This window comes from Amyelois transitella, chromosome 3 (genome assembly GCF_032362555.1).
Source record: "Amyelois transitella isolate CPQ chromosome 3, ilAmyTran1.1, whole genome shotgun sequence".
NCBI classification, from domain to species: domain Eukaryota; kingdom Metazoa; phylum Arthropoda; class Insecta; order Lepidoptera; family Pyralidae; genus Amyelois; species Amyelois transitella.
The window spans coordinates 8535751-8560506 of record NC_083506.1 but is presented as its reverse complement, the minus strand read 5'-3'; the positions used below and the strand labels follow the sequence as shown (position 1 = coordinate 8560506).

Here is a 24756-nt window from a genome sequence, read left to right as displayed (position 1 = left end):
AGTCTAGGTGTATGACAATTTATTTTATTTACAATTACAATTTAAGAACTCAACAAAGTAAACAATCAATTTCTTATAACTTGTAATGGCTATAAAAATTTGATTCTTATTTTCTTATTTAACATAAATGTATACATTAATATAGAATACGGTCATAGATCTACTATAAACATATACTACATTTAAGAAGCAGTTGAGGAATAACGGAAAAGTTATTATGAAGCAAGAGAAGTAATAAGAATGGCTGGTTTTCAGATAATATAGTTTTCCGTTGATATAAAAGGAATCTTTTGACAAATGTTTTAAAAATATGTTTTTGACAGAGAACGTCAGCATTCAATTTTTAATGCTCACGCTTTTGTGATTAGGCGAGTTAAATCTGTAACGAGACACGAGAGTACATTACCCTCATATTTTTGCCGTTGTAGTAGTCTACAGAATAGTTATGTGAAGAATAGAAAAATCTTAAAAGAACCTATTACAATAGATGTACAGCTATTATTATTCATTATTACTCTACGTTTTAGTTCCAACTTTATAATTTATAACAATATACGGGTTTGAAACTTAATACGAAGTAGTTGGTGCCCGAGGCATAATTCCCGTAGGAATAGACCCACCGAATTATAAAATAAAATCAAGCGAAAGGCAGTGCATTATCTTATCGTAACCTTGTAAACACTTGGAAAATCATTGAAAATTCAATGAGGTTTCAAAAGTAAGATATTTAGTCGGTGTTAATATAGAAAATACCTAATTTGTGTAAACCAATCAATCACCTACTCGGTTATAAATATTATTTCCTCTTGTTATCACAGATCTACCTATTCATATTGCACTTTAGGTCCGTTAGAGATAACAAGAAAGAAATCATAGAGCGAGTCATGAATACTTTTTATTAATGCAAAATAAAACTTCTACGGAGTTAATGAAATGATGTAAGAATTGCGAGTAGGTGGCACGGCGTGTGCGCACGAGCGCGGAGGGTCGGCACGCGAGACTCATCTACGGCTGATCCTGGCCAGAAAAACCCAGGAAACGTGCTGATGCTGTTAATGAATAATGATGAATGGCCTTCCGCATGTTCGCTTAATTACTCGTCATAGCTGAAGCTAGCACGCGCAATGTAAATTTTGTTTGTTCTTATGCGGCTCCGGCGGCGGGCGCGCCTGACCGTAAAGACACGCGCTACTAAATCTAGTTTTCCGCAATTATGTAATAATCTCATGTGATCAAGTCATGAGCTAAGATTATTTAATTAAGAGTGCAGAGTGGATAAATTATGGAGCTTAGTAAAAAACACTGCATAAGTTTAAGTCTATTTTATGTTATTTTATTCAGGAATACGGCAAGAAGTTATGTGTGTAATAAGTGTAGTAAGTAGGTACTTAATATATATTAATCAACCTAATAAAATTATGCTATTCTTAAAACCTTCATGTTATTAGTTACGGCATAATAAGTAAAAAGTAATTATGTGCGTTAGAACTGGCACAATGAACTCTGGATAAAACATGGGTAATGTCGAAATGTTTACTGAAGACAGGCTAGAGAAGGTCGAGAGTCAAGCAACGGTGCTCCAACATCGCGCCTGATTTTTGTGTCAACGATCTCAGATTTCCTGTTTAAACAGCTGTAGGTACATCTATCGACTTATAATAATGTTGAGAATTCCTACACGTTCAACCTGTTTCGATACTTTGTTATTGGTATCTTATCTATTCAAGATACAAGCCAAAATTCTGTAACGGTATTATGAACATTTCTAATAATTAAATGCCAATCAGATGAGAGATACGCTTCACGCACGTTGTAATTATTATTTTTTTTATTGAATACGATGATAGAAAAATTTAAGCACAAGATTAAACCAAGTAGGTACCTACTTATTAATATAAGCTGTCAAAAAATACATTAACTTAATGTTACCCGCGTGTATGTCATAGTTGAGGTTCAGTAATGATAATTTAATAAAGTTTTCGCTGTCTGCCGCTGTCGTCATGAACTTACTTGGGGTACTTGTGTAAATTATATAAATATTTAAAGAATACTTAAGTACAAGTGTATATCGGATATAATATTGTGAAAAATTTGATTTGAATCGTAAACATAACTAAACCTCTTTTTCGACAGTAGAGTATAGAGTGGGATGTCTTAAGTACTTACACAATAATGGCGATTCTGCAAGTATGACTTATGACTGATTTGCTGCTTTAAAAATAAATAGAAATAGGTACCTGTTCTAGAACAGAATAGACAAAACAGAAGGTCCCCAGAGTTCGGTTGGGAAGGTGTGGCGGGCATCGTGCGTGACGGCCGCTACTCTGACATGCAAAGTGGTCACCGCTCTCTGCCCTCCTACCGTTACACTTTTAATTCGCTTTCCAGTCCCACTGGGCTTGTAACGTTAGGAAATGTTCACAATGGATTGATAAATTCGCCTACAGAGGCAACTTGTAAAATAGCGTTATAAAACACGTGAATTTTAGTTTAGAGATCTGCTGAAATTCATTGCCTGAACTCTGTTTCTTTACTTGTCTTATAAATAACAATATTGTAAAACCATTTTATATATTTATTGTTATCTCGTATTTAGGTCCTGCAATCTTTATTTATAGTCACCAAATTGTTCGCAAATTTAAAAGTTATAAATAAATCTAGTAAAACCTAATTCGCCTGCTCGAGTCGCCACATACCAATGTGAATCTCCTGTGTTCACAGGAGGTGTATCATTATGTTGAGCAGCTCTCACTATGTAAAATTACTTCGCTAGACAACTATTTCGATGGAACAAACGCCACTCTCGCTCAGCTCTTGTTGATAACAGGCATTTACATATACCGTACCGTATAATAAAAGAGGAATAAGTTGCTCCGAGCTACATTAGGGTAAAGTCTCTTACAGGGTAGACAGAGCCAACAGACTTGAAAAGTCTTCCATTTAATTTGAAACAAAGAGAGGATTTCTTCTTACGTGACTATTTTATTTGCCGTTATGGAATTAGCTCGCAGACCACAGTCGTAACACAATAATTTATTCCTATTACGGAGGATATTGACGGAGCCCGATGATTGCTACGACACGACGTGCTACGAGCTACGACATGACCTTTCTTATAAATTTGCACGAAAGCATAAAGCTATTCGGGTGAAATAATCTCTTCGATTTTTTTGCCAAGAGGTTTTCTGCTTACGGATTTACGTACGGAGTTTGCCTTGCATTACAACCTTATTTTTTTTTTTTATAAAGATGATTTTGTTTTTCATTTGATGTTCGAGGCCCCGATACATAGAAAAATCTTAACTAATTTAACATGTTCACGGATAAACCGCTAAACAGAATTTAATGAAATATGACCTGTAGTTTTAAACTCGAGGAGAAATTAAGACAACAGATGGAATATGGCTGCCATTTATGGGCACTGGAAAAGCACTCGCACTTAAAATAATACATATCCATGTAAATAGTAAATATTGCGAGCAAGGGTTCCCATCCAGTTCAATTTTATGAGTTATCCGACCTTCGGCGTCCGCGCCGGTGCTCTCGTTTTGTTGCGTCGTCGCCGGGCCACATTAGTTCGTCTGCAAATTTCACCTATGTCGAATCTCAGAATCCTGGTGATTAAAATTGCCAACATAATAATAATATTCCTATCGAGACAATTTTTTTTGATAAAATTACTTACAAATTTTTAACATTTTGTTGCTCGTTTGAAAGAACCCTGCCTGGTTTTATAAGTGTTTGGTAAAATAGAATAGGTTGACTGATAGATAATGCTTTTAGCATTAAGTCCGCCAATAGTGCCATACATTTTGTGTAGTAAAGTTTCAATACATAAATAATTATTTTAAAAGATTTCAATTACTCAAGAATATCGCGCCTCCCATCATCACCCAGTCCTTTTTACTACGTGTGCTAGTTCAAATCTCAGTTCATTATCTAGATTTATAAAAAATATAGTAACTTGTAACTAGCACTCGAAAAAAGCCTTGTATGTTTTTGTATGTCTAATACAATCCTTGCAAGTTATTACTTACAAGATTTTATTTTTATTTTACGATCCATATCGACTTAACTAGGTACCTACCAAGTATGTCCGGACGGACTCAATTCCATTACGTTACCATATTTATATCGTAGAAGATGAGATGTTCACAAATAGCTATTGTCTGTATCGGTTTATTTATTGTCCGGCGATAAACTAGAAAACGCCTCTTCAATATAAAATTGAATTGAATTTACTGAATATTGTGCTTTATATTATGTAGTTCGAAATAAGATAAAAAGTACCCAAAAAGTACACTAAAAACACAAGACTAAGTACACTTAAACAATTTAGAGAAAGTTAAACTATTTTGATACAAAAATCGTCCATAGAGTAAATACCGAATTAAGCATCCATAGATATAATAAAATAGAGCGTCGGTGTTCAAATCGGTAAGTTGCCCGGTTAAAATGCGTGATGCGCAGAAAGGCACAGGTTCAAATCCCACCTCGGTCTTGTTCCAATGACAAATTTCAAAGTTATGTACATTAGTTTGAATACTAACCGATGATCTTACGGTATTATTTAGTGGTTAACGTACAAAGACAAAATATTACCGATGGCCTTACAGACAGTTTTGAAGATTCTAAGGTATACGAGTATTGTGCAGTCACATGATCCATTTTACTAAGGGAAGTTGTGAGGGCTTTGATTAGTATGACAAGCCATGAAAAGAGTCTTAACAAGGCTGCCAATATTATTTTCAAAGACACTGGCTGGCAGTAAAGACATTCACAAAACAAAATAAAAAATGTGTTCTGCGGTGGTAGCTAGTAATGAGTCGGTTGGGTCGAGTTGGCTTGCATTACGATAACTCGGTGTTACGTGGAGTGGTTCGCCTTGCACTTGGCTCGTCTTCAGTGCAACAGCCGCGGCTGGCCCTGGCCGGACCGGCTTCGCGATAGCTAAGCGATTCGGGTCAACAGATAAACCGGCTACCGGCAGGGTTGTCGACAAATACAAATACTTAATACAACGCTAGTAATTGCTTACAATGACTTCTCGGTTGTAAATTTTGTAATTTAAATCTTTTGGTTTGTCGACAACCTACGTTCAGCTGTTTGGCTTAGTGATAGAATTGAGATACATACATACAGATACACATAAATAGTGCCAGGTTGCTAGCCCATCGCCTAAAAAAAGCATTTCGAGTTTATAATCTTATCCCTAAGTCGCCTTTTACGACATTAATTGTTTCAAATAACTACTTACTTACTTGTCATTTAAGTTTAACATAGTTACATCTTTAACTTGCGTCAAATCTATGGCAAAAACTAAAACACACATATTCAACGGACAATTGAAGTATAAAATTACTTAGTCACACTACACGCTTCTGCGGATTTTGTAATTTTTATAGATACCTAATGCAAAACACTCACATTTTTAGGAAAGAAGAGAAAAATAATAACATATGTAGTAAGGATCTAATTTTTGATAGCCCTAAGCTGCTGGCATAGTTCGGGATTAGCGGGATCGAGTTAATATGCTATTGTTATCATTTCCGTGTGAACCTAAACATTCTTTATTGTAATATGAGAGTATATACCCAATGACCATTACTTTCTTAGCTTTAAGTAGGTTAAAGCTATTAATGTATATATATATATATATATATATATATATATATATATATATATATTAATAGCTTTAATATATATATATATATATACATATTATATGTATAATACATATATATTATACTATTAATATATATATATATATATATATATATGTATCAGAATGTCTTTTACATCAAAATTGTTAACTTGTATCATAAACTGTTTAAGTGTTCTATACGATTTTATTCGATCGTGGTTTCACAAATGTGTTATAATTAACGTATTTTTACAAAAGAGTAAAGATATTTTTCATAGATTTTCTTCACATTAATAACGTACATACATATTCTAAATATACTTATAATCGATATTACAAAACTTGTTAGTAGTCTTCCAGCTTATTATTTACTATCTGTCGGACTAAAATAAAAACTAGTCGTGTAGGGTTTATATTTAGCCAGGTATCCTACCTGCCAACCTGTCCTGCACCCAGCTTATACAAACTCTCCATACTTCGTCACTAATTTAATTAAACATGCCGTATAGCTAGAGGGAAGATAAAAATGGCAACATTTTCTTACAAAATATAACCATTTCAACAAGACGTTTTTAAATTCTTCAGTTTGATTCTGTTTGCTTAAAATGAATAATAAATGATCCTTTAATTTAAAGAGAACATGTTTGTTTTTTTTTCTTATGGCACAAACTACTTCTATATTATATAATTAGGAGAACCTATACCTAGACTTTAGGAGAAACAAAGAATTTTATTTGTACGTTGTTAAAGAAATACAAAACATGTGACAATGCCATTCTAAATGACAAATATAAAGTGAGTAACCGCAAGGAAAGTCCTCAAGAGTATGTCAGTAGGTCCAGACTTACCTTTCTCCGCATCGCCGGCACATCGCACTGCACAAAACATATTTCACAGCTGATTTCGTGGTACCCACTACGCGTTTCATTCATCACATGAAGTTTCTCTTGCATACTAATCAAACAAAGATGTCTTTCCAAATAATTTATAATAAGAAAGCCTTTGATCCGAACCGTTTTTGCTTTATTGATTAAAAAGTGTTTATAACATTTAGTAGTGGTAGTTAATGGGACTATATATATTTGAATTATCGTCTAGCTTTACAGCCGAGCACGAACCGTCTTCCTGGAATGACTGTTTTATAGCAAATAACTAGTGTGATAGCATTCTTCAAGAAAAAAAAAATTAAAAAAAAAATTAAAAATGATCTCTTAAGATTCAAAATTGAGTACTTATTTACATTTATTTCTAGTCAGGACATCAATAACTAATACTAACTAAAATTGTAGTTACGTCCTAAATCCTTTTAAATCAACAGAAACGCTAGTTTTCCCACTAGAACAAAGAACAGACACAAAACTAATCTCATGTAACTATCTAAAAATGAATAGTGCAAATCTTCCCGAATTGAGGGCTCTCGGTCGAATGTTAAACTCTACGCAGAAGCACGCAGTCGCCTGGCACGCATATCAATGACTGCCTTCTTTCGCACTTGGGTTAAATGCTAAAATATTCAAAAATGCAAAATATAATATCACACCTTATGTAAAACAGTATCATTTTTCGTTTCATTCGTTAAAACCTTTTGACACCAAGACAGCAGAAGAAAACTTATAGGTATACAGAAGATCCGATGACCTGGTTCAGAAAAAAAAAGTTAATCAGAACCATTCCCAGAATAAAGTTATGAAATTATAGTAAGTAATCCTGACTCTGTTGTAAATAAACATGTGCAAATTTCCAGAAATAAACTTAGTAATATACTTTAAAAAACTGGATAGTTTGTAGAGCTGACACAGTTCGTTAAGGCTACCTTATTCTACATATCGAGAATCGCATTATCCGTGACGCCTTTACGAGTGGACCGCACATTCCACTCGACATGGAAATTATAGGCATCAATTAACTTCACACGACCAACTCAATCGCACATGTTAATTACAACATTCCCAGAATGTTTAAAGCCTTTGTTTTTCAGGTATGTTGCATATTTACACTGTGAATCTTTACATTAGGTACCTTTATTACGTTACTATTAATCTGCATCAGGAAAGTAACAGTCAAAATTTACCTAATCACCTTTGATTATAGATTAATTCGACAATTCACAAGTACTTATCAATCTTTAAGCATATAAAAAAAATTCTGGAAAGATGCATAGCTCAGATGCGTGCGATCGTGTCATTTGGGGATGACGTTAATAAAATAGACGCCGTCGAAGAAAACTATATTAGCAATAAAATGTGCAGACGGTTTGCAAGCGAGGCTTTTGACCTGCCCGAGTTCAATGCTCGCGGGCTCGCAGCTAGACCAAATGCTGCTAATAGGTTATCCGAACCAAGGGCGCATTCAGAGGGGCCGTGGCCCTCCCCAGATGTATTTCGTATCCTTTGTGTTTCCATTGTAAAGGTTGTAAAGTCCTTATACTGATGATAATTGATATAATTATGATAAGGGTCGTTTCAAGGATGATATGATATAAGCAACCGTATCGAGTGAATATAGAGTGAATATTTATTGTACCAAATAAATATATATTATTACCTGATACAGAATACGAAAGTTCCGCATAAGTGGAATTAAATGCCTAAGTAATTATAAAAAATAAATTAATGAAATGAATAAGGCTCATATGGTTATACAAAATTTAGTTAGTGGAGTACTTACAGTGTTGTATACCTTTTGTGCCCCTGCTCCGAGAAACCCTGGATTCGTACCAGATTTGGATTTAAAGAACGTCCGGGCGTGTACCCTATTCTTTAATGATCTGTGTTTATTGCAGTCATTATGTAGATTTTCTCCTGAAAGACAATGAGTGTAATGAGATGAAACGTAGAATTTAATTAAATAGCTTGGCCTGCCGTTTGGTAATGTTGTTTCTTTTAGTAAGTAGGTACTTGCACAATCACTTATTTATTTTCAGTGTTCTAATGGCATTGGTTACTTATACACTTGTCATAAGCATGCTTCAATCCATTGTTATCCATTTGTTAAAATTACAATATTTTTATAAAACTTTGATACGAGTATAATAACCGATTATACGTGGTACCTAAACAATGAGTGTAAATCCTATGATTACTGAGTAATTATGGTAATCGATACGAACTAGATGCCTTATATTTATCGTAGTTGAAGACTCGCCTACTACGCCTATTGTACATTAACAATAAGATCTCTCATTACAGCATCAGTTCTCCATAAATTATGGTCCATCTAAGTTCCATTCCTCCTCGGGCATTGCACGTGCAAACGTTTACTATTCTTTGTTTTGAACGAGCAATCTTTTAACCCTGATATCCAATAGATCTATATGTTGATCTTTGGATATCAGGGTTAAAAGATTCTATTTAGGCAGACACATCTAATTTTATTTAAAAGAAGGTCGCTTTTACTCTCTCTTTCTTTGCGTCTCCCAGTTGCACTTTGCTATAATGCTTCGGAGCCTGGGGTCCACTTTCCGAAATTTTTGCTTCTATTTTGTCCTGTTCGGAACCTCTTCAGTTAATACCGTTTGTCACGCATATCATCAAGCAAAGCATTCCGAAATTTATACCGGAACATTTACGAGTATGTTTACCGCATTCATCTATGTTTTAAAGTTGTAAATTTTCAATTGACTATATAGGTAACTTCTTTTCATTTAACCGATTTTGACGAAACAGATCTTTTTGACAACGCTCCTAAATATATGTAATTCACGTATAAAAACCACGTTCCAATCCGTTGAGTAGTTTGAAGTTATAACGTACCAAACATAAAAACAGATAGACGAAAATGCCAAAAATAATTTTGTTTTGTTTCTTTTACTCTGTTTTAATCGACCTCGACCTGATTTAATCGAATATTGAATGAATTCAGGCGCTCTACTTACATCCGCCGACAAGAGTAGCTCTTACATTTTAGAAGAAGAAGATTACTTATACGAATTTGTTTTTAAAATAGGTTTATTGCAAAAATAGTAGGTTAAGCTTTTATTGAGATTTTAGTAATCGACATTTTGCTCGGACCTTGTTTCTTGCGAAAAGTTGTAAATAGCCAGCCAGCTTTAGCCTATTGGTTTAACTTATTAGCAAACTGTTTCTTTTTACAAATCCATCGATTGCTCTATCCTCAAAGTGAATATTTCGGAACATAGAAATTGGAATTATTATTCCGTGTGATGTACTTGCGGATGAGAAAATGTCATCACTTATTAATTCTTTTTATATAGGTACCTAACGACATACTACAACATTCTAATATGGTCAGATAGCCATGTACAGGTGCGTCCATCCATATGATTAATGACAGAACTATAATTATAGACCATACGTCAACAGATAACATGCAGGATAACATTTTAGAATAGTTCTTGAGAAAAAAAAATTATGCAGATTTTTTATTATAGCTGCAACAATTTAAATATTCACTACCTACTTACATTACAAGGCATGTTGGTGATTAGTACCTAATCAGCCAATCTCAGGGCTATGAAGATAACAACTATTCAAACGTGTAGTACCTATGAAACTTCGAATATATTGTCTAGCTATTTATCCGTATTAAAATTCTGGAATGCAAATATAATCCTGATGCATACGATGGCTTCATAGATGGTTTAAACCATCGTATGAAGACTAAAAATACTTAAAAATATCAAACATATTATTTATAAGATAACACGACTGCTGGCCATCGATCACATAGGGGTTTTTTTTAAAACATTGCGTGTTTCATTATGAACGGTGATTGCAGCATTTAATTATATCTGTCATCATCCCTTTACCTTAATGCCAAACCTTCTACATTTTTTCTTCTATTTCTCGACACGCACTCGAGCAACAATCTATGTTAGCTACTCCTATTAGTCTCACAACACCGTAAGTCAATTTTTATTCTCACCTGTCAACTTGGTTTATTGTCCTCTTGATATAGCCCAATATTTTCAGTATGAGTTACGAATAAATAAGTAAGTATAGGTGTGGCTGCTGTTGTAACTGAGAATCATAGCATCATGCAGCATCCGTCTTATCAAACGTATCTAATTGAATTACACTTAATGGCATAACTGGACTTGACAATTTGCTGATCTACTTTATTAAAGACTAGTTGACACCCGCAACTCCGTCTGCGTGTTATTGGAAATAAGAAGGTTAAGGTTATACAATTTACTCAAATTTTGGTACATGTTACAGAGTAGCTGGTCCCTTTGGCTTCTACTTCACATGATCCAGATATTCATTTTCTTTTTGCTAAAAGAAAATGCTCATCAAGTTGAACAACTTTTGTCAAGACGTCTCTTCAATAATTCGGATGATTTAGCTGGTCTATAATTGTTCTACATCAGGTGTTCCAGATTTTCGATTTTTATACGCCAACATAAAATGCTCATCAGGTTGAACAACTTTTATTAAGAAGTTAATTCGACATTTCCTATAGTTTAGCTGAGTTATTATGGTTCGATATCAGCTGTACCAGATTCCAAAATAAATTATATCCTATATGTTGGCCAGGCATAAAAGCTATACAACAAAAAAGTTTCATTCAAATTCGTTTTGGAGGTTAGCGTGTACAAACAAACAGACTAACTTTTTTTTTCAAATTCATGCTCGGTTACTATTTTTATATCGTTATAAATTATTTTTTTGAAAATATACTGATGTACAGACAAATTTTTTTAACTGTTTTATTATATGTATTGATTATTCGTTTAGGAAAATATGAAGCAAAAATAATAAGTCAAATAACTACTTAGTACTTTTTCGGGCTTTGTACTTAAAATAACATTTTTATAGAAATGACTAAGTACATATTTTATATTCTTTTATATAGTAAACTAACGTTAAACGACTCCTCACCATGCCCATAAAAATAATTTAATTTATCTCATGATAGCGTCATTAGCCTAAAGTAATAAGAAGGCTGGCTGATTTAATAGAATAATAGCCACCTAATCTTGCATTCTTGCAAATGCATTTATATCTACCTAATAAGTGATTTTATTTTGTTTTATTTTTGCTTTTTTATGTATATTAAATAATATTTTGCATTTATTCATTATATTAAAAAAATAAAACAAGCCTATTGTACAACCACAGAAATGATTTCGTCCGTTTTTGATGGTTTTTATGTAAAGATAGATAATTTGAAGGCTATGTTAGAGGAAGTGCCTACAACGTCGATCACGTTATTCTATAATTGCTTGGTCTATTCACCTGCCATAGCCGCGTAATGTTTATGTTTAATATTAAATATATAAATATTTTTTGTTCCAGCTAATTATTTCAGTAGTAGACACTTATTATGTCTTACAATTACCTTGATTACGTACATCTTTATGATTAAATAATTAATTTATACTTGTTTATTTATTTTAGTAAGACTAAACTTCTGCCCGTACATTTGCTGACATAGCATTTCAAAAAATAAATACCATAGAGGTATTTCGTTACCCATATAAAATTTGACTAATAGTTTCTGAAAATATATAAATAAATATAAATATATAGGGGACGAATTACTCAGATTGAGTTAGCCTCGAAGTAAGTTCGAGACTTGTATAATGAGATGCTTACTTAACGATACTATATTTTATAATAAATACTTATATAGATAAACATCCAAGACCCAGGCCAATCAGAAAAAGTCCTCTTCTCATCGTGCCCTGGCCTGGATTCGAACTCTCGTATAGAATTAAGTTAATTAATTAAAGAACCCCAGAATTGTAAGACATACTCCAAAATACAAATTGTAATGTTAGAAATATTATAATGTAAGTATGGATATTAGTAAAGAAAACTTATCTTCATCAAACGAAAATGGTGTGTAAATTTATAAGGCTTTGAAATCGAAAGTCACTTACCTCAGCCGAGAAACTTATGGCGATAGATGACAAATAAGTTAGCAGGAATCTCCTTTTCGGGTCCTCTTCTTCGGTCAGTGTGTCGTGTGTCGTTGGCGTCATGACGTGTTCTTGAACCCAGCAGTCAAAATAAAGATACAATCTAAACTGACACAGATCACGATGGAACTCTCCGAGCACAAAAATAATGATTTTTATAGATAGTTATTAGAATGTAGGGTAAGTGAGAGGTTTTGTGTGATAACACTTTTTTGAGTTCTTATACATTCAGTCAGAAAAGTATCGGGAATGGATTATTTATTTATGGTTCCAAATTCAAATTTTTGTTTTTTTTTTGTTGTTGTTAGATTGGCACAACTGTTTTCCATTTTGGCGCGGAGTTTGAGTTGCATCTGTTGTTTACATTAAATACAGTGCTATTTTTAGTTATATCATATCTAGTGTGTATTGCTAATTTCATAATGGATAAAAACATCGAACAAAGAGTTTGTCTTAAATTTTGCATTGCCAATGGAATATCGTGTTCGGAGTCACTGAAAATGTTACAGAAGGCTTACGGTGAATCGACTTTATCAAAAACTCGTGCTTATGAGTGGTACAAAGCGTTCAAAAGCGGTCGAGATGTGATGGAAGATTTGCCTCGCTCTGGTAGGCCATCAACGTCTGCAACTGAAGTTAACATCGCAAAAGTGAAGGAAATAGTGACAGAAAATCCTCATTCAACTTTGAGAGAGATAGCCACCGAACTTTCTGTATCTCACGAGTCGATCCGTACCATTTTAACTAATAATTTGGGTATGAAACATGTTGCCGCTCGGCTAGTCCCAAAAGACCTGAATTTTTTTCAAAAACTCAATCGCATGAAAGTCGCTGAGGACATGCTAGAACGAGTCAATTCCGACCCAACATTCATGAAACGCATTGTTACTGGTGACGAGACGTGGGTTTACGAGTTTGACATGCAAACTAGTCAACAAGCTTCGGAGTGGCGCCTTCCAACTGAACCGAAACCGAAAAAACCACGCCAAAGTCGTTCAAAAGTCAAAGTCATGTTGACTGTTTTCTTTGACTATCGCGGTGTTGTGCACTCGGAATTCTTGCCGGAAGGTCAAACGGTAAATAAGGAATATTATTTGAGTGTTATGCGGCGTTTAAGAGAGCAAATCCGACGAAAAAGGCCAGATTTGTGGAAAGAAAATTCTTGGATTTTGCACCATGATAATGCACCTTCGCACAAGGCCATCATTGTGAACGAGTTTTTAACCAAACACTCAACAAATACCATCGAGCAACCACCATATTCACCAGATATGGCTCCAGCCGACTTTTTTCTTTTTCCTAAACTCAAATTACCACTTCGTGGCACCCGTTTTCAATCGGTAGAAGACATAAAAGAGAATTCGCGGCGAGAACTGACCTCAATTCCGGAAACAGCGTTTAAAAAATGTTTTGATGATTGGATTATTCGTTGGCGTAAGTGTATCGTTTCTAAAGGAGCATATTTTGAAGGTGATAAAATAAATTTGGATGAATAACAAACAGTTTGTGTATTATTGATCTTTTCCCGCTACTTTCTTGACAGAGTAGTATATACTCGTACACTGAAGCAATTAAACATGCGAGCGAGAGTCTTCTGCTAAACAAGAAGTTTTTTTTTTCTATTTAAGTAATGGATTTTATTCTATAAATGGAAGGTTAGGTGGGGATTATAACTAGACCCTAAGCTCTTTCAAGGTGCGTCCTACCTGAGACAACCCCAAATAAATCAAGTCGGATTGATCGGGATGAAAAAAAAGGTTTTAGAACTTTCTATTTTATTTTATGATCGCTGTTAAAAATAATAATCAATTTGTACTTAAAATGCACTAAATTTAGCCATAAAGAAAAACTGGTTCAGTTTTTCAAAATTTCATAATTATTACCAAAAATATCCAGCATTTCCGCATAAAATGCCGCATCTACGATTTCATATTTTATGGAATGATCAAATATGATATGGTCAAGAGCCATGGTCACATTCTCGTCGTGAGAGGATACTGGGTGAGTGACCGAGGCCTTGACCGACAGCCAGCCTATCATCTCGGAACTATTAGGCATATTTACATTATATCCCATTTGGAGATGGAGCCCGCGCGGAGAAAGTGCTTTGAATACAAAGTCATTATAAAAACGAGGGCGCAGACTGAACGCGGTATTTCGTGTATATAAGGACAAAAGTTGAAGATGTTTTATTCGGTTTCTCATTTAAGAATGACTATTATTTGTCGTTTCATTAAACGATTAATTTAATGATTCATCTGTTATGATCAAAGTTACAAAATATTTAAATGTAAGATAATTTTTAATTTCTCAGTTTTTTATTACAAAAGGTTAATTTCCTTGTCCTCCTTATTTTTTTCACAACAAGGCTACACGTAAACGTCGTTATTAAGCAAAGATTCTATTTATTTGCAATTGGTTCCGCATTTCCGATGCCTAGATAGATAGATAGAATACCCTTTATCTACTGTACATTAATTATAACATAGCAAAGGTGAAAATCGTCTGTACGAATTATTCAATCTCTTCCAGCATAAATGTTGTTTAAATAATTAAAACTTAAAAATATAAATCTGTCATTCTAATGTTTATAATGACACGTTTGATGCGTTGATGTCTTCCGTATTAAACAATTGAATATTCTATAACATTTTATATATTTATAAAGTTCGAGTTTCGCATAAGACACATTGAGTGACACTGTACAGGGCGTTATTGTCGTGAAAAAAAGTATATTGTTATGCAAATTAATATACCTAAATACATATTGCACGTCTTCATTGCTAACGAGACAGGCAAATCCAAAACTCTTGGAAAATCTCGATGGTTACGTTCAGCTGGATAGACTTATGATAGAGTTAAGATTAAGATAGTGACAGGTTGTTAGCTCATCGCCTTAAATATCCATTAATGTATTTTGCAGTTTAAAAATACGAGTGTTAGAAAATTTTCTCTCTTATCACCTTCCGAAGTTAAGTGTTATTTATCAGACTAACTTGCAAACCTAAAAGGTTAAATTCCACTTGCTCTCTAAATTAAAAATAACGGTATTCAAAGTGGCCGGGATTTCGTGGGAACGTAGAACAAAAATTTATTACATTGCATTATGTGATAAAGAGTTGGGTTGTGACGGAAACCGGTATCGCCGCGGAGCGTCGCGTCGCCGGCTGGGTTTGTGACATACGTGTAATACGTGTTTCCGTTATTCACAACGGGGCTAGATCATGACGTGGTGGAAATTTAACATCCAGCGTTAACATTGATTAATATAATGTTAAAATACACATACCTTCTATAAGACGACAAAACTGTGTGATTGGGTCTGGGAACAATTACGTACCTACGACTCGTCCATATAAGTAGATATAGTGGGACTATTTACGATTTTCAATAGAGCGTATGCTTCAAGTACTCCTGACATTTGTAAACAGGGCTCTTAGGGCTCGGTTTCAAATTATCAGAGAAATAGCAATTAATTGTGTGTGTTATGGAAATTACAGTTGGCCCCTAATAATAATATTTAGGTAATTAATAGTTTTCTCATATTTATAATAAAATAATCTAAACGTACGATAGTTTATTGAATAAAGTCTGCGCTTTAATTTTTCTAAGGAAATTGACAACTGGTTTTACTTGAAGGGAAGTTAATTCGTTAGGGATAATGCGCCCAGCGCACACATTTATTCCCGCAGGTTATACGATGCGTTTTACCAACACAGAAAGTAACTTTTCCTATCGTAAGATTTACTTACGATTGCGGCGGTCCGGAGGCAGGTACTTTGTGTATTAAGTTTGTAGACCTTTAGCTCTGAAGCGTTACCTTAGCCCTTAGAGTGCTATCAGAAATACACTTGTATGATGTGAATAAGCTAAATAAAATTACAAGCAAAATAATTATTAGTTATCATCGATTGAATCATTCAGTCAGTCATAACTATTCAGTCAGGCGTAACCAGCGAATCTTCAACAATTTTGTTCATATTTTCGGCGTTATAACATTACATAACTGATTGCCTTATAATGACAGTGCAGTTCTGCAGACTGCCTCCGCTGACGTGCACGGGTGCCGTGACGCGTGTCCCGTTACTGACATACTCGTACTACAAAGTTAATGTCACAATTTTTTTTGCGGATTGTACATGAATTACTACATTTTTAAACATATTCAAATACTACCTCAGCAATGTAAGTCACCAAATCTGAGTTATGTTAATTAGTTTGAGTACTAACCGATTCTCTTACGGTGAGGGCAAACAACTTGAAGAAACCTGCACATTCAGGCAACTGAAAGTGTTACCATGATCAATCTAATACGGGTTAGGTTTCCTGCAAAGATTGCGGAGGTCAGATGGCAGTTGCTTTGTGTAAAAACCTGACTCATCCAACGCAGGATTCATGGTCAAAGGCACACCCCAGGCTTATCTTTAGGGTGAGAAGGATATAATCCAATTGATTAGGATAATAAGGGAAACGTGGTTGGGACCTTTTTTGAATATGTGTACCTAGATTGTAAGGTTTCTACCAAAATCAAAATAAGTCTTGTTTAAGAGCATCGACACAGTCCTACAATTTTATGATTCAGCCTTCCCTGAAGAGGACCAGGAGGAAAATGTTCACATGAAAAGATTAATTAACATCAAAATACATAAAAGAAATGCGAATGACTGACAGACACCGCACAGCTCAAACAGCTGGGTCTATCCCCGTGGCGTGTAGGTTCTTTATGTGGTCTCTGTGTGCACTAAGAAAGGATTTCCCGAAATTCCCGGGGGAACGGGACTAATGTTGATTTTTGGTTTTACGCGGGCGGAGCTGCGAGCGGATTTATATTATAAATAGGAACGTATTTTTGTTTGCCTAATCCTGTACAAAAATTCACACACACAAAGTCAGGTTAGAAGTACCAAAGAGATCATCGAGTTCCTGTTCCTGTTTCTCCCGGTAAACACCTGGTTTGAGATTTATTTTCAAAATTGGATACAAAGTATCACTCATTGACGTCACATCACTTAAATCCAATTATATTTTCGCTTCCAAAGCGCATGTGTAGAAGAAGCGGCGGAACAAACTACACTGCAGCATTTTCACCGAACGTCAATTTACAAATATATATAGATAAACCACAAAGCGAGCAAAGCCGCGGTCAAAAGCAAGCATTATTATGAATGGTTCGCTACTTGGGCTTACTACACCATCATGACTGCCATTTTATAACATAAATCTCATGTAGGCTGCTCATGGTAACCACTACCGTTGCTGACAATAGGACCACTTCTACATTCTCAGCACGTGTTGCTAACGGGCGGAAATGACGTCTTGATGACAACTTGATACGATGCACTATTAAGATGATAGAAAAAGCTATTCACAATCTTCCTCAAGAATTCCAAAGTAATCGCCATCCCGGATTTACTCCACATGACATTTCAAGTTGACGTGATCGATTATCACGCTGAATTCCTATTAGTTTTACACTGTAAAATGCTTTAGAGACTTGTAATGCACATAAAGGAAGGTATGTGTGCGCATACAAGTATATAGTCCTGAAATGAAAGAAAATATTAAACATTCAATTCACATTCAAATCAGCCAGTTAGTGACGAATTCAATCCATTTACCCTTAGAATGTATTTACTTACCATTAAAATTGAAATAATTGATTTCTACGATACTCATATATATTTATTAAAAATACCAATACTTAACAAAAGGAGTGTCAAATTATTTCTTGACTAAAGATATCAATTAACCTTGGTACAGTTCAAAGCCTCCGAATCAATGTCTTATTTTTTTATGACTTATGAGAAGCTTATGTGTTCGCATGTCAAGGTTTTTTGTCACTTATCAATCCAAGCAAGAACTATGGTAATTATTTTACACACGGCAACCATGATTCATTCTGAGTTTTGACTGATCTAGATCGTATCGAATAGCCAACGCCCAATGCGATGGTTTGTTGTTTTAATAATTTTTTTCTCTTTGTTTTTGTTGAGATCGCAACTAATGTATGCTGTTTTTGTTTTTGAAAATTAAACCAGTAGTAGTTGACGATAACATATGTGTGGCATTGTAAAATGATGACTATTTGTCAAAACGCACAAAAGACCAAAAGGTTATAACAGTTATTATGTATAAGCTTTGTCTTTTCATATTCTATTTGACTGTTTATTACCTCTTCATTAAGATACATAAAAATACGAAGAAGTTACAAAGCTGCCACAGCTTGAAGGTTATTCTAACAAAAAATCTTCCTGTTTCATGCATAGTTACAGATAATAAGACCTATTACATGTAATCTGCCTAGGAAGGCTGTCAGATTGCCGCGGTGTCGTGTGGATCTAAGCAACGGAAACGAATGTCTCATGCCACCGAACGGGGTAATTGGGCACATTAAAACAAGCAGAATTATGCACATTAAACTCGTCAAAATATACCAACCGGTGATTTTAGCATGTTTATACGCTTTAAAATTATTTTTTGTATTCATAAACAGCCATTGTATTATAATAAGCGACCGTAATTGATTGTAATTAGTGTGTTGTTTGCTATTATGTCATTCAGCGCTGCCTCGGCCGCATTAGTTCCCTCAGTGGATGCGCTGTGTGACCTACACCCACAAACAACATGCATAGGACCTTGCACACCAATTAGTTTTCAAACAATCTTTGTTTGATTGACGTGCTGTGGATCTTGGTATTTTAGAGGGCAGGCATACATCGCATAAGTAAATATTAAGTAGTCTTATACAAAACAAATACCATAACATAATGTAGTGCCGTTCTTCAAGGGACAATATGTGTAATTACCTACATATTCTACCTATGTAAGGTTTAGAACTTCGGAAAATAATATTCATGAGAAAATGCAAGAGTTTGTTAATAAGCGTTAACACATGCCATCGTCTTAAGAAATATTTAGCCAGAATACAGGTAAAACTGAAAAATATCTTGTTAATTATGTTTCTACAACATATCCAAATTAAAAAAAACCTCATCGCATCAAAACCACATATTATTACGAAATTATTTATGGATTTTTAATTGGAAGTCAATTTCATCAGTGGTGTTGACAAAGATTTGGTGGGGGTATCACACTATGCTAGGGCACAAGACACTGTAAAAATAGGGTTATGCCTACTAGGCTCTAGAACTGGAAGTAAGGCCGATCAGATCCGCCACAAGGTCGCCCAGTCTTCTTGCAAGGGCGTTCATTATTCCAACTTAAAATAGCACTATTTAATATATTATTATATTCTCACAGTGCATTGAGTAACCGGTTATAGCCATTTACATCATATTATCTGTAGCTTCTTCATATTACTTTATCATAATACTAGCTGTATAGTTCAATGCAAATTCTACCTAAAGAGTCTTTTTCATGGATAAAATGTATAAAGTATTTATGTTCTCAGCACTCCTAAAGGCTTGAGGCGTGAGGAATCTAAGAAACAAACATGCCAAATTAACGATATTTATAATTAAATCCTACGGTTTTTGTCGGCACATTGTCGTTCATAGACAATCCCGCATCAATCCCGACATGCGTTCCTTCTTTGATGAAAGATACCCTTGTAATGTCCTTCTCAGTTCCTTAGTTTCTTTGTTAATTTTTCATGCTTTATCCACTCAACCAATATTAAATATATTTGTATGTAACTAGTTAAAAATTATAGGTATTTCTAAAAGCGTTACTTTTTAGAATTCAACTAAAATTGAAAAAAATACTGAAAAGAGTATGTTTAGTTGGTTTGGACATGTCGAGGGAATGGATGAGGACGGATTAACGAAAAGAATTTATAAGGCAGAGCTGACTGTAAAAATGGGACGGGTCGTCCACGTCGAACTTTCAAGGACCACGAATGTCTTGAAAAAGGGAGATGTTAGGAGTACCCGTAATCGTCGAATATGGATGAAAAGAGTAATGAGTGAGGATGAAGCGGGAGAGTGAGCAAGTGGAAATCTATAGGCTTTGCCTTACCCAATAGGAAACAGGCGTCATGGTATGTAATATGTATGTAACTAAAACTGTAAAAATTTAATACTTACATGACGCATACTTTGGAGTACTAACAAAGTATTTATTTATTGTTCTTGAGGGAAATTTTCCCGGAAGAACCCACGGATAAATTCAAAGGTCATTAGAACAAAAAGCATTTCTCGTAATTTCAAATTGGTAGGTAATACGTAAGTATGGTGGAATAAAATCTCATTAATTGAATTTCAATTCAATTTACTTTATTAATATTAATTAGTTTATTAGAATCGTATCGTTTGACAGTCCCATTATCTCATCTTAGAGATTTTCATAATTTACTTACAGTTTTCATTACCTACACCTTTATTTACGTTTCCAATTAATGTATGCTGTACAGCTAAGTAGGTTGTGTCAAGGCAGGACAAGAATTTATTTATTATTAAGAAAATACAATTTCAAATTGGTAGGTAATACGTAAGTATGGTGGAATAAAATCTCATTAATTGAATTTCAATTCAATTTACTTTATTAATATTAATTAGTTTATTAGAATCGTATCGTTTGACAGTCCCATTATCTCATCTTAGAGATTTTCATAATTTACTTACAGTTTTCATTACCTACACCTTTATTTACGTTTCCAATTAATGTATGCTGTACAGCTAAGTAGGTTGTGTCAAGGCAGGACAAGAATTTATTTATTATTAAGAAAATACAATAACTAAATATAGTTATTTAAGAAAAGAAGCATACAATGAGATCGCTGGGTCATGCATGTAATTGTGTTTACTAAGTCATATAAATAAATAAAATACAAAAGCTGTCATGGAATTACTAGAAAATTGGACTTTTAATGGAAAGATGGTAAAGTGGGTATTTTGCCAAAATAAATAAGTAAGTATGTCATTAATCAACTTCTGTCAAAAATTTAAGTTAGTGTAGTGGCAATTACCATGGTTTAATACATGCATGCATGATTTAAAGCATGATCATCAATAATAGTAATTAACTATTACCCTTCTAATCGGTCACCGATAGACTATGAACAACGCTGAAACGAAACTACTGTTCATGAGCCATTAATTAATAATTTGTTACGAGATTTGACCTCGGATTGCTCGATCACCTCAGCAGCATCTTCTCAGAGATAAATTTAGAAATTAAAAAAATATAAATACCTGCATGCAACTACATCGAACATGAAAAGTTTTGTGTTATTTCGATACGTTGGTCAACGGTTCCATGGTGTAATGGTTAGCACTCTGGACTCTGAATCCAGCGATCCGAGTTCAAATCTCGGTGGAACCTGTTATTTTTGTCATGACGTGACATAGAGCGGTGTAATGAAAAAAGCATTCTAATCACCAGTGTACCATTTCTCAAAAGATTCTTATATTTCTAAAAAGATTCTAAATAGGTATATGTTATGTACATTTTCAAAATTAAAATTATTCTGTTGTTGTGTTTGTCAGCCTTAGGTAGGGATAAGTAAAGTATATGAGTCTATAGAAAGACAAGAGACTATAGAGAACGTCTTCGAGTATCTCTTGGATAGCATGTAACAACATCTTCGTCTTCATCGTCACTTACCATCAGGTAAGATGGTAGACAATTGCTTAATTCAATATTGAATAAAAAATAAGGAAAATGTTAGAGCACTTCTTGTAGATAGGTATGCAGATTTTTTTGACGGACTTCAAAAAAGGAGGAGGTTCTCAATTCAATCGTATTTTTAAATAGGCAGAGATTCTTTATGTACTAAATTCTGTTACGATGTAAACAACTAAATATATGCCCGCCACAGTAATAATACTCAGAGGGTCAATAGCCTCATTACGCAATGAAATTTTTAAGAAATGTGCAAAGGGTAATTAAATAGCGGATGTCTGGCCAGCCAAATATATATCTTTATTTATATAGATAATTACGAAGCTTCGTCTCCAGTCTCCACTGCATGACGCGATGCGGACAACCAATTAACTACAATTAGCCAATCGGAGATAGTATCGTTGACAAAAAGTGGGTACAATTTTTTATAGCTAATCATAAATACATTCCAAAGGGGAGAGTCATAGAGTCTCCGAACAAAGGTACAAAGTTGGTATCTCTATCTAGGTACTTGTGTTAAATTGTTATGCTATTAGGGACTTATATAAGTTCTTATGCTATTATAAAGCATACCTACCTATTTTGTAGGTTTACCCTTCGATCATTTATTTGTACTGTGACTTATATACAGAAAATGGTTACTTTTTATGAAAAAGAAAACAGTCGCGAGGAATCATTTCTCTGAAGCCAGTTCACTTAATTCTTCCCATTACAAAAATGCTTGGTTTTAATTATGACTAAGTGTATCACATAAATGTTGTAATTGTTAAAGTACTTCCATTAAAAAGCGCAGGTCCACATTTTTATCTCAGGAAAAATCTGGTTTCTCCTAAAATTGGGACGGTCGGGAAGGAAAACAAAGGAATGTCAACATTCAACATTGTTTTGTTGTTAATATTATGAAAAAGATAACAATTTGTTCACAAAACAGTGATAAAATCAATAAAATGAATGAAGATACATGCTAAAATCTACTACTATATGGATAAATTCGTGGCGCTAGTGTCGCGGTCCCATGGTGTAATGGTTAGCACTTTGGACTTTGAATCCAACGATCCGAGTTCAAATCTCGGTGGGACCTCAGGGAACATTTTTGTTTTTAATTGTATTAATTAATTTTTTAATATCATTATCTCTTAAAAGATTAAATTATCTTTATGTATCCATTTAAAATTAATAAATATTCTGCTGTCGTCATAGTTGTAATATAAAAACAATACTACTTTAAATAATGTATCTATATATCTCTATGTTATCACTAAAGGTATGTAGCTAATCAATACATTAATTACGTAACTAATAAAAATAAACAAGTTTCACCAAAGATGTGCTTCTGCTTCACTTTATCAAAGTGTGCCCGTGCGACATTCTCAGCCGTTTCAACGAGATTGGTTTTTGTCAGGAGATGATTAACAGCGGCAAGTGACAGGCGAAACAAGAAGGATTGCAGACGAATAGCCCACCTCGGGCGGTTCTCATACAGCGCCCAGGCAAATACATATACATTCCCATGAACATTTAGGTACTTTATTAACGTAGCCTGTTAAAAGATTAGATGTGATAACATAATAAGATGACATGTATTTTGTGATTTCAATTTATTTGCACAGAGTTTACGTACCTACCACCTCTCCCGTTTTATATTTTCGTTTAATTGGGCCTTTTTATAAGGCAATTTCCGAGATATTATGAATGTCTAAGTATATGAGTAGGCTGGGCGTTTAAATAAAACTTAACAGTAAGCATTGGCCTAAATAAAGCATTGGCGCAATCAAATATTTTCTTGACTGTTCAGGTAACAAACTGAAAATATAACAAAAATAATTTATTTGCATAACTGAAATAAGTATTTTTCTTAGATATACATACGTACTTTCTTATATTTATCATAAGTAATATTCCACCTGCGGCTTTACTTGTGTGAAAGCCATCTCTTATCGTTCTGATGTATATGTTGTACTAAAGTATTACTAAGTTGGGTAGTTTTTGTGTGAGTAACAAACATGCATTTTACTTGTCAGTCTTTGTGTTTAAAATTTATGCATGATTTTTATTACGTGATTCACCTGCCAGATTCCCGCAGGAGAATGCAGAGAAATGCCAAAATGGGGTGGCGTGGTGGGGGATATTGATTTTTAGACACCCCCAGCTGTCCTGTTTCGGAGTAACCCTCAGATAGGGGTATGTAATGTTTGTTATCTCAAATAAACTGGGGTTGAAATAATTTAATTGATAGCAATAGGTGGCTACCGATTTGATAAAATAAAAGTACGAAATCACTCTCATGTTATGTTACATACAATACCTGCCCCCGTAGTACAGCACAATCGACGCCGTTTTTATCGCGCAAAAAAAAGCTATCGCTGTTTCGCTTCTAATTATGACGTGAAACGGGACAGCGATAGATTTTCGCGCGATGAAAACGGTGTCGCGCGTGTGTTACTACAAGGGCGGGCACGACGTAGGTACCATTTTTATTATCAAATCCAGTTTTGTTATACAATTATTATGACTGTAAATTATTATTATCCTAATAAATAAATATTTTTTTGTTTTTGATGTAAGGATAAAAAAAATATAAGATGGTACTTAAACCCAATTTAGTTAAGTATACAGTAATATAAACCATATTTAAATAAAAATCTGA

The 24756-nt window shown here is 34.2% G+C and overlaps 1 protein-coding gene and 2 non-coding genes across 3 annotated transcripts in view; all 3 read left to right on the top strand.

The window, feature by feature from the left end:
• LOC106137797 (mucin-2) overlaps positions 1–24756 on the top strand; it is a 44413-nt gene that overhangs the window by 11598 nt on the left and 8059 nt on the right. The window lies entirely within an intron of this gene.
• Positions 21738–21809, top strand: Trnaq-cug (transfer RNA glutamine (anticodon CUG)). Its single transcript has one exon. It is a non-coding gene; the product is annotated as a tRNA-Gln (tRNA).
• On the top strand, positions 23119–23190 carry Trnaq-uug (transfer RNA glutamine (anticodon UUG)). Its single transcript has one exon. It is a non-coding gene; the product is annotated as a tRNA-Gln (tRNA).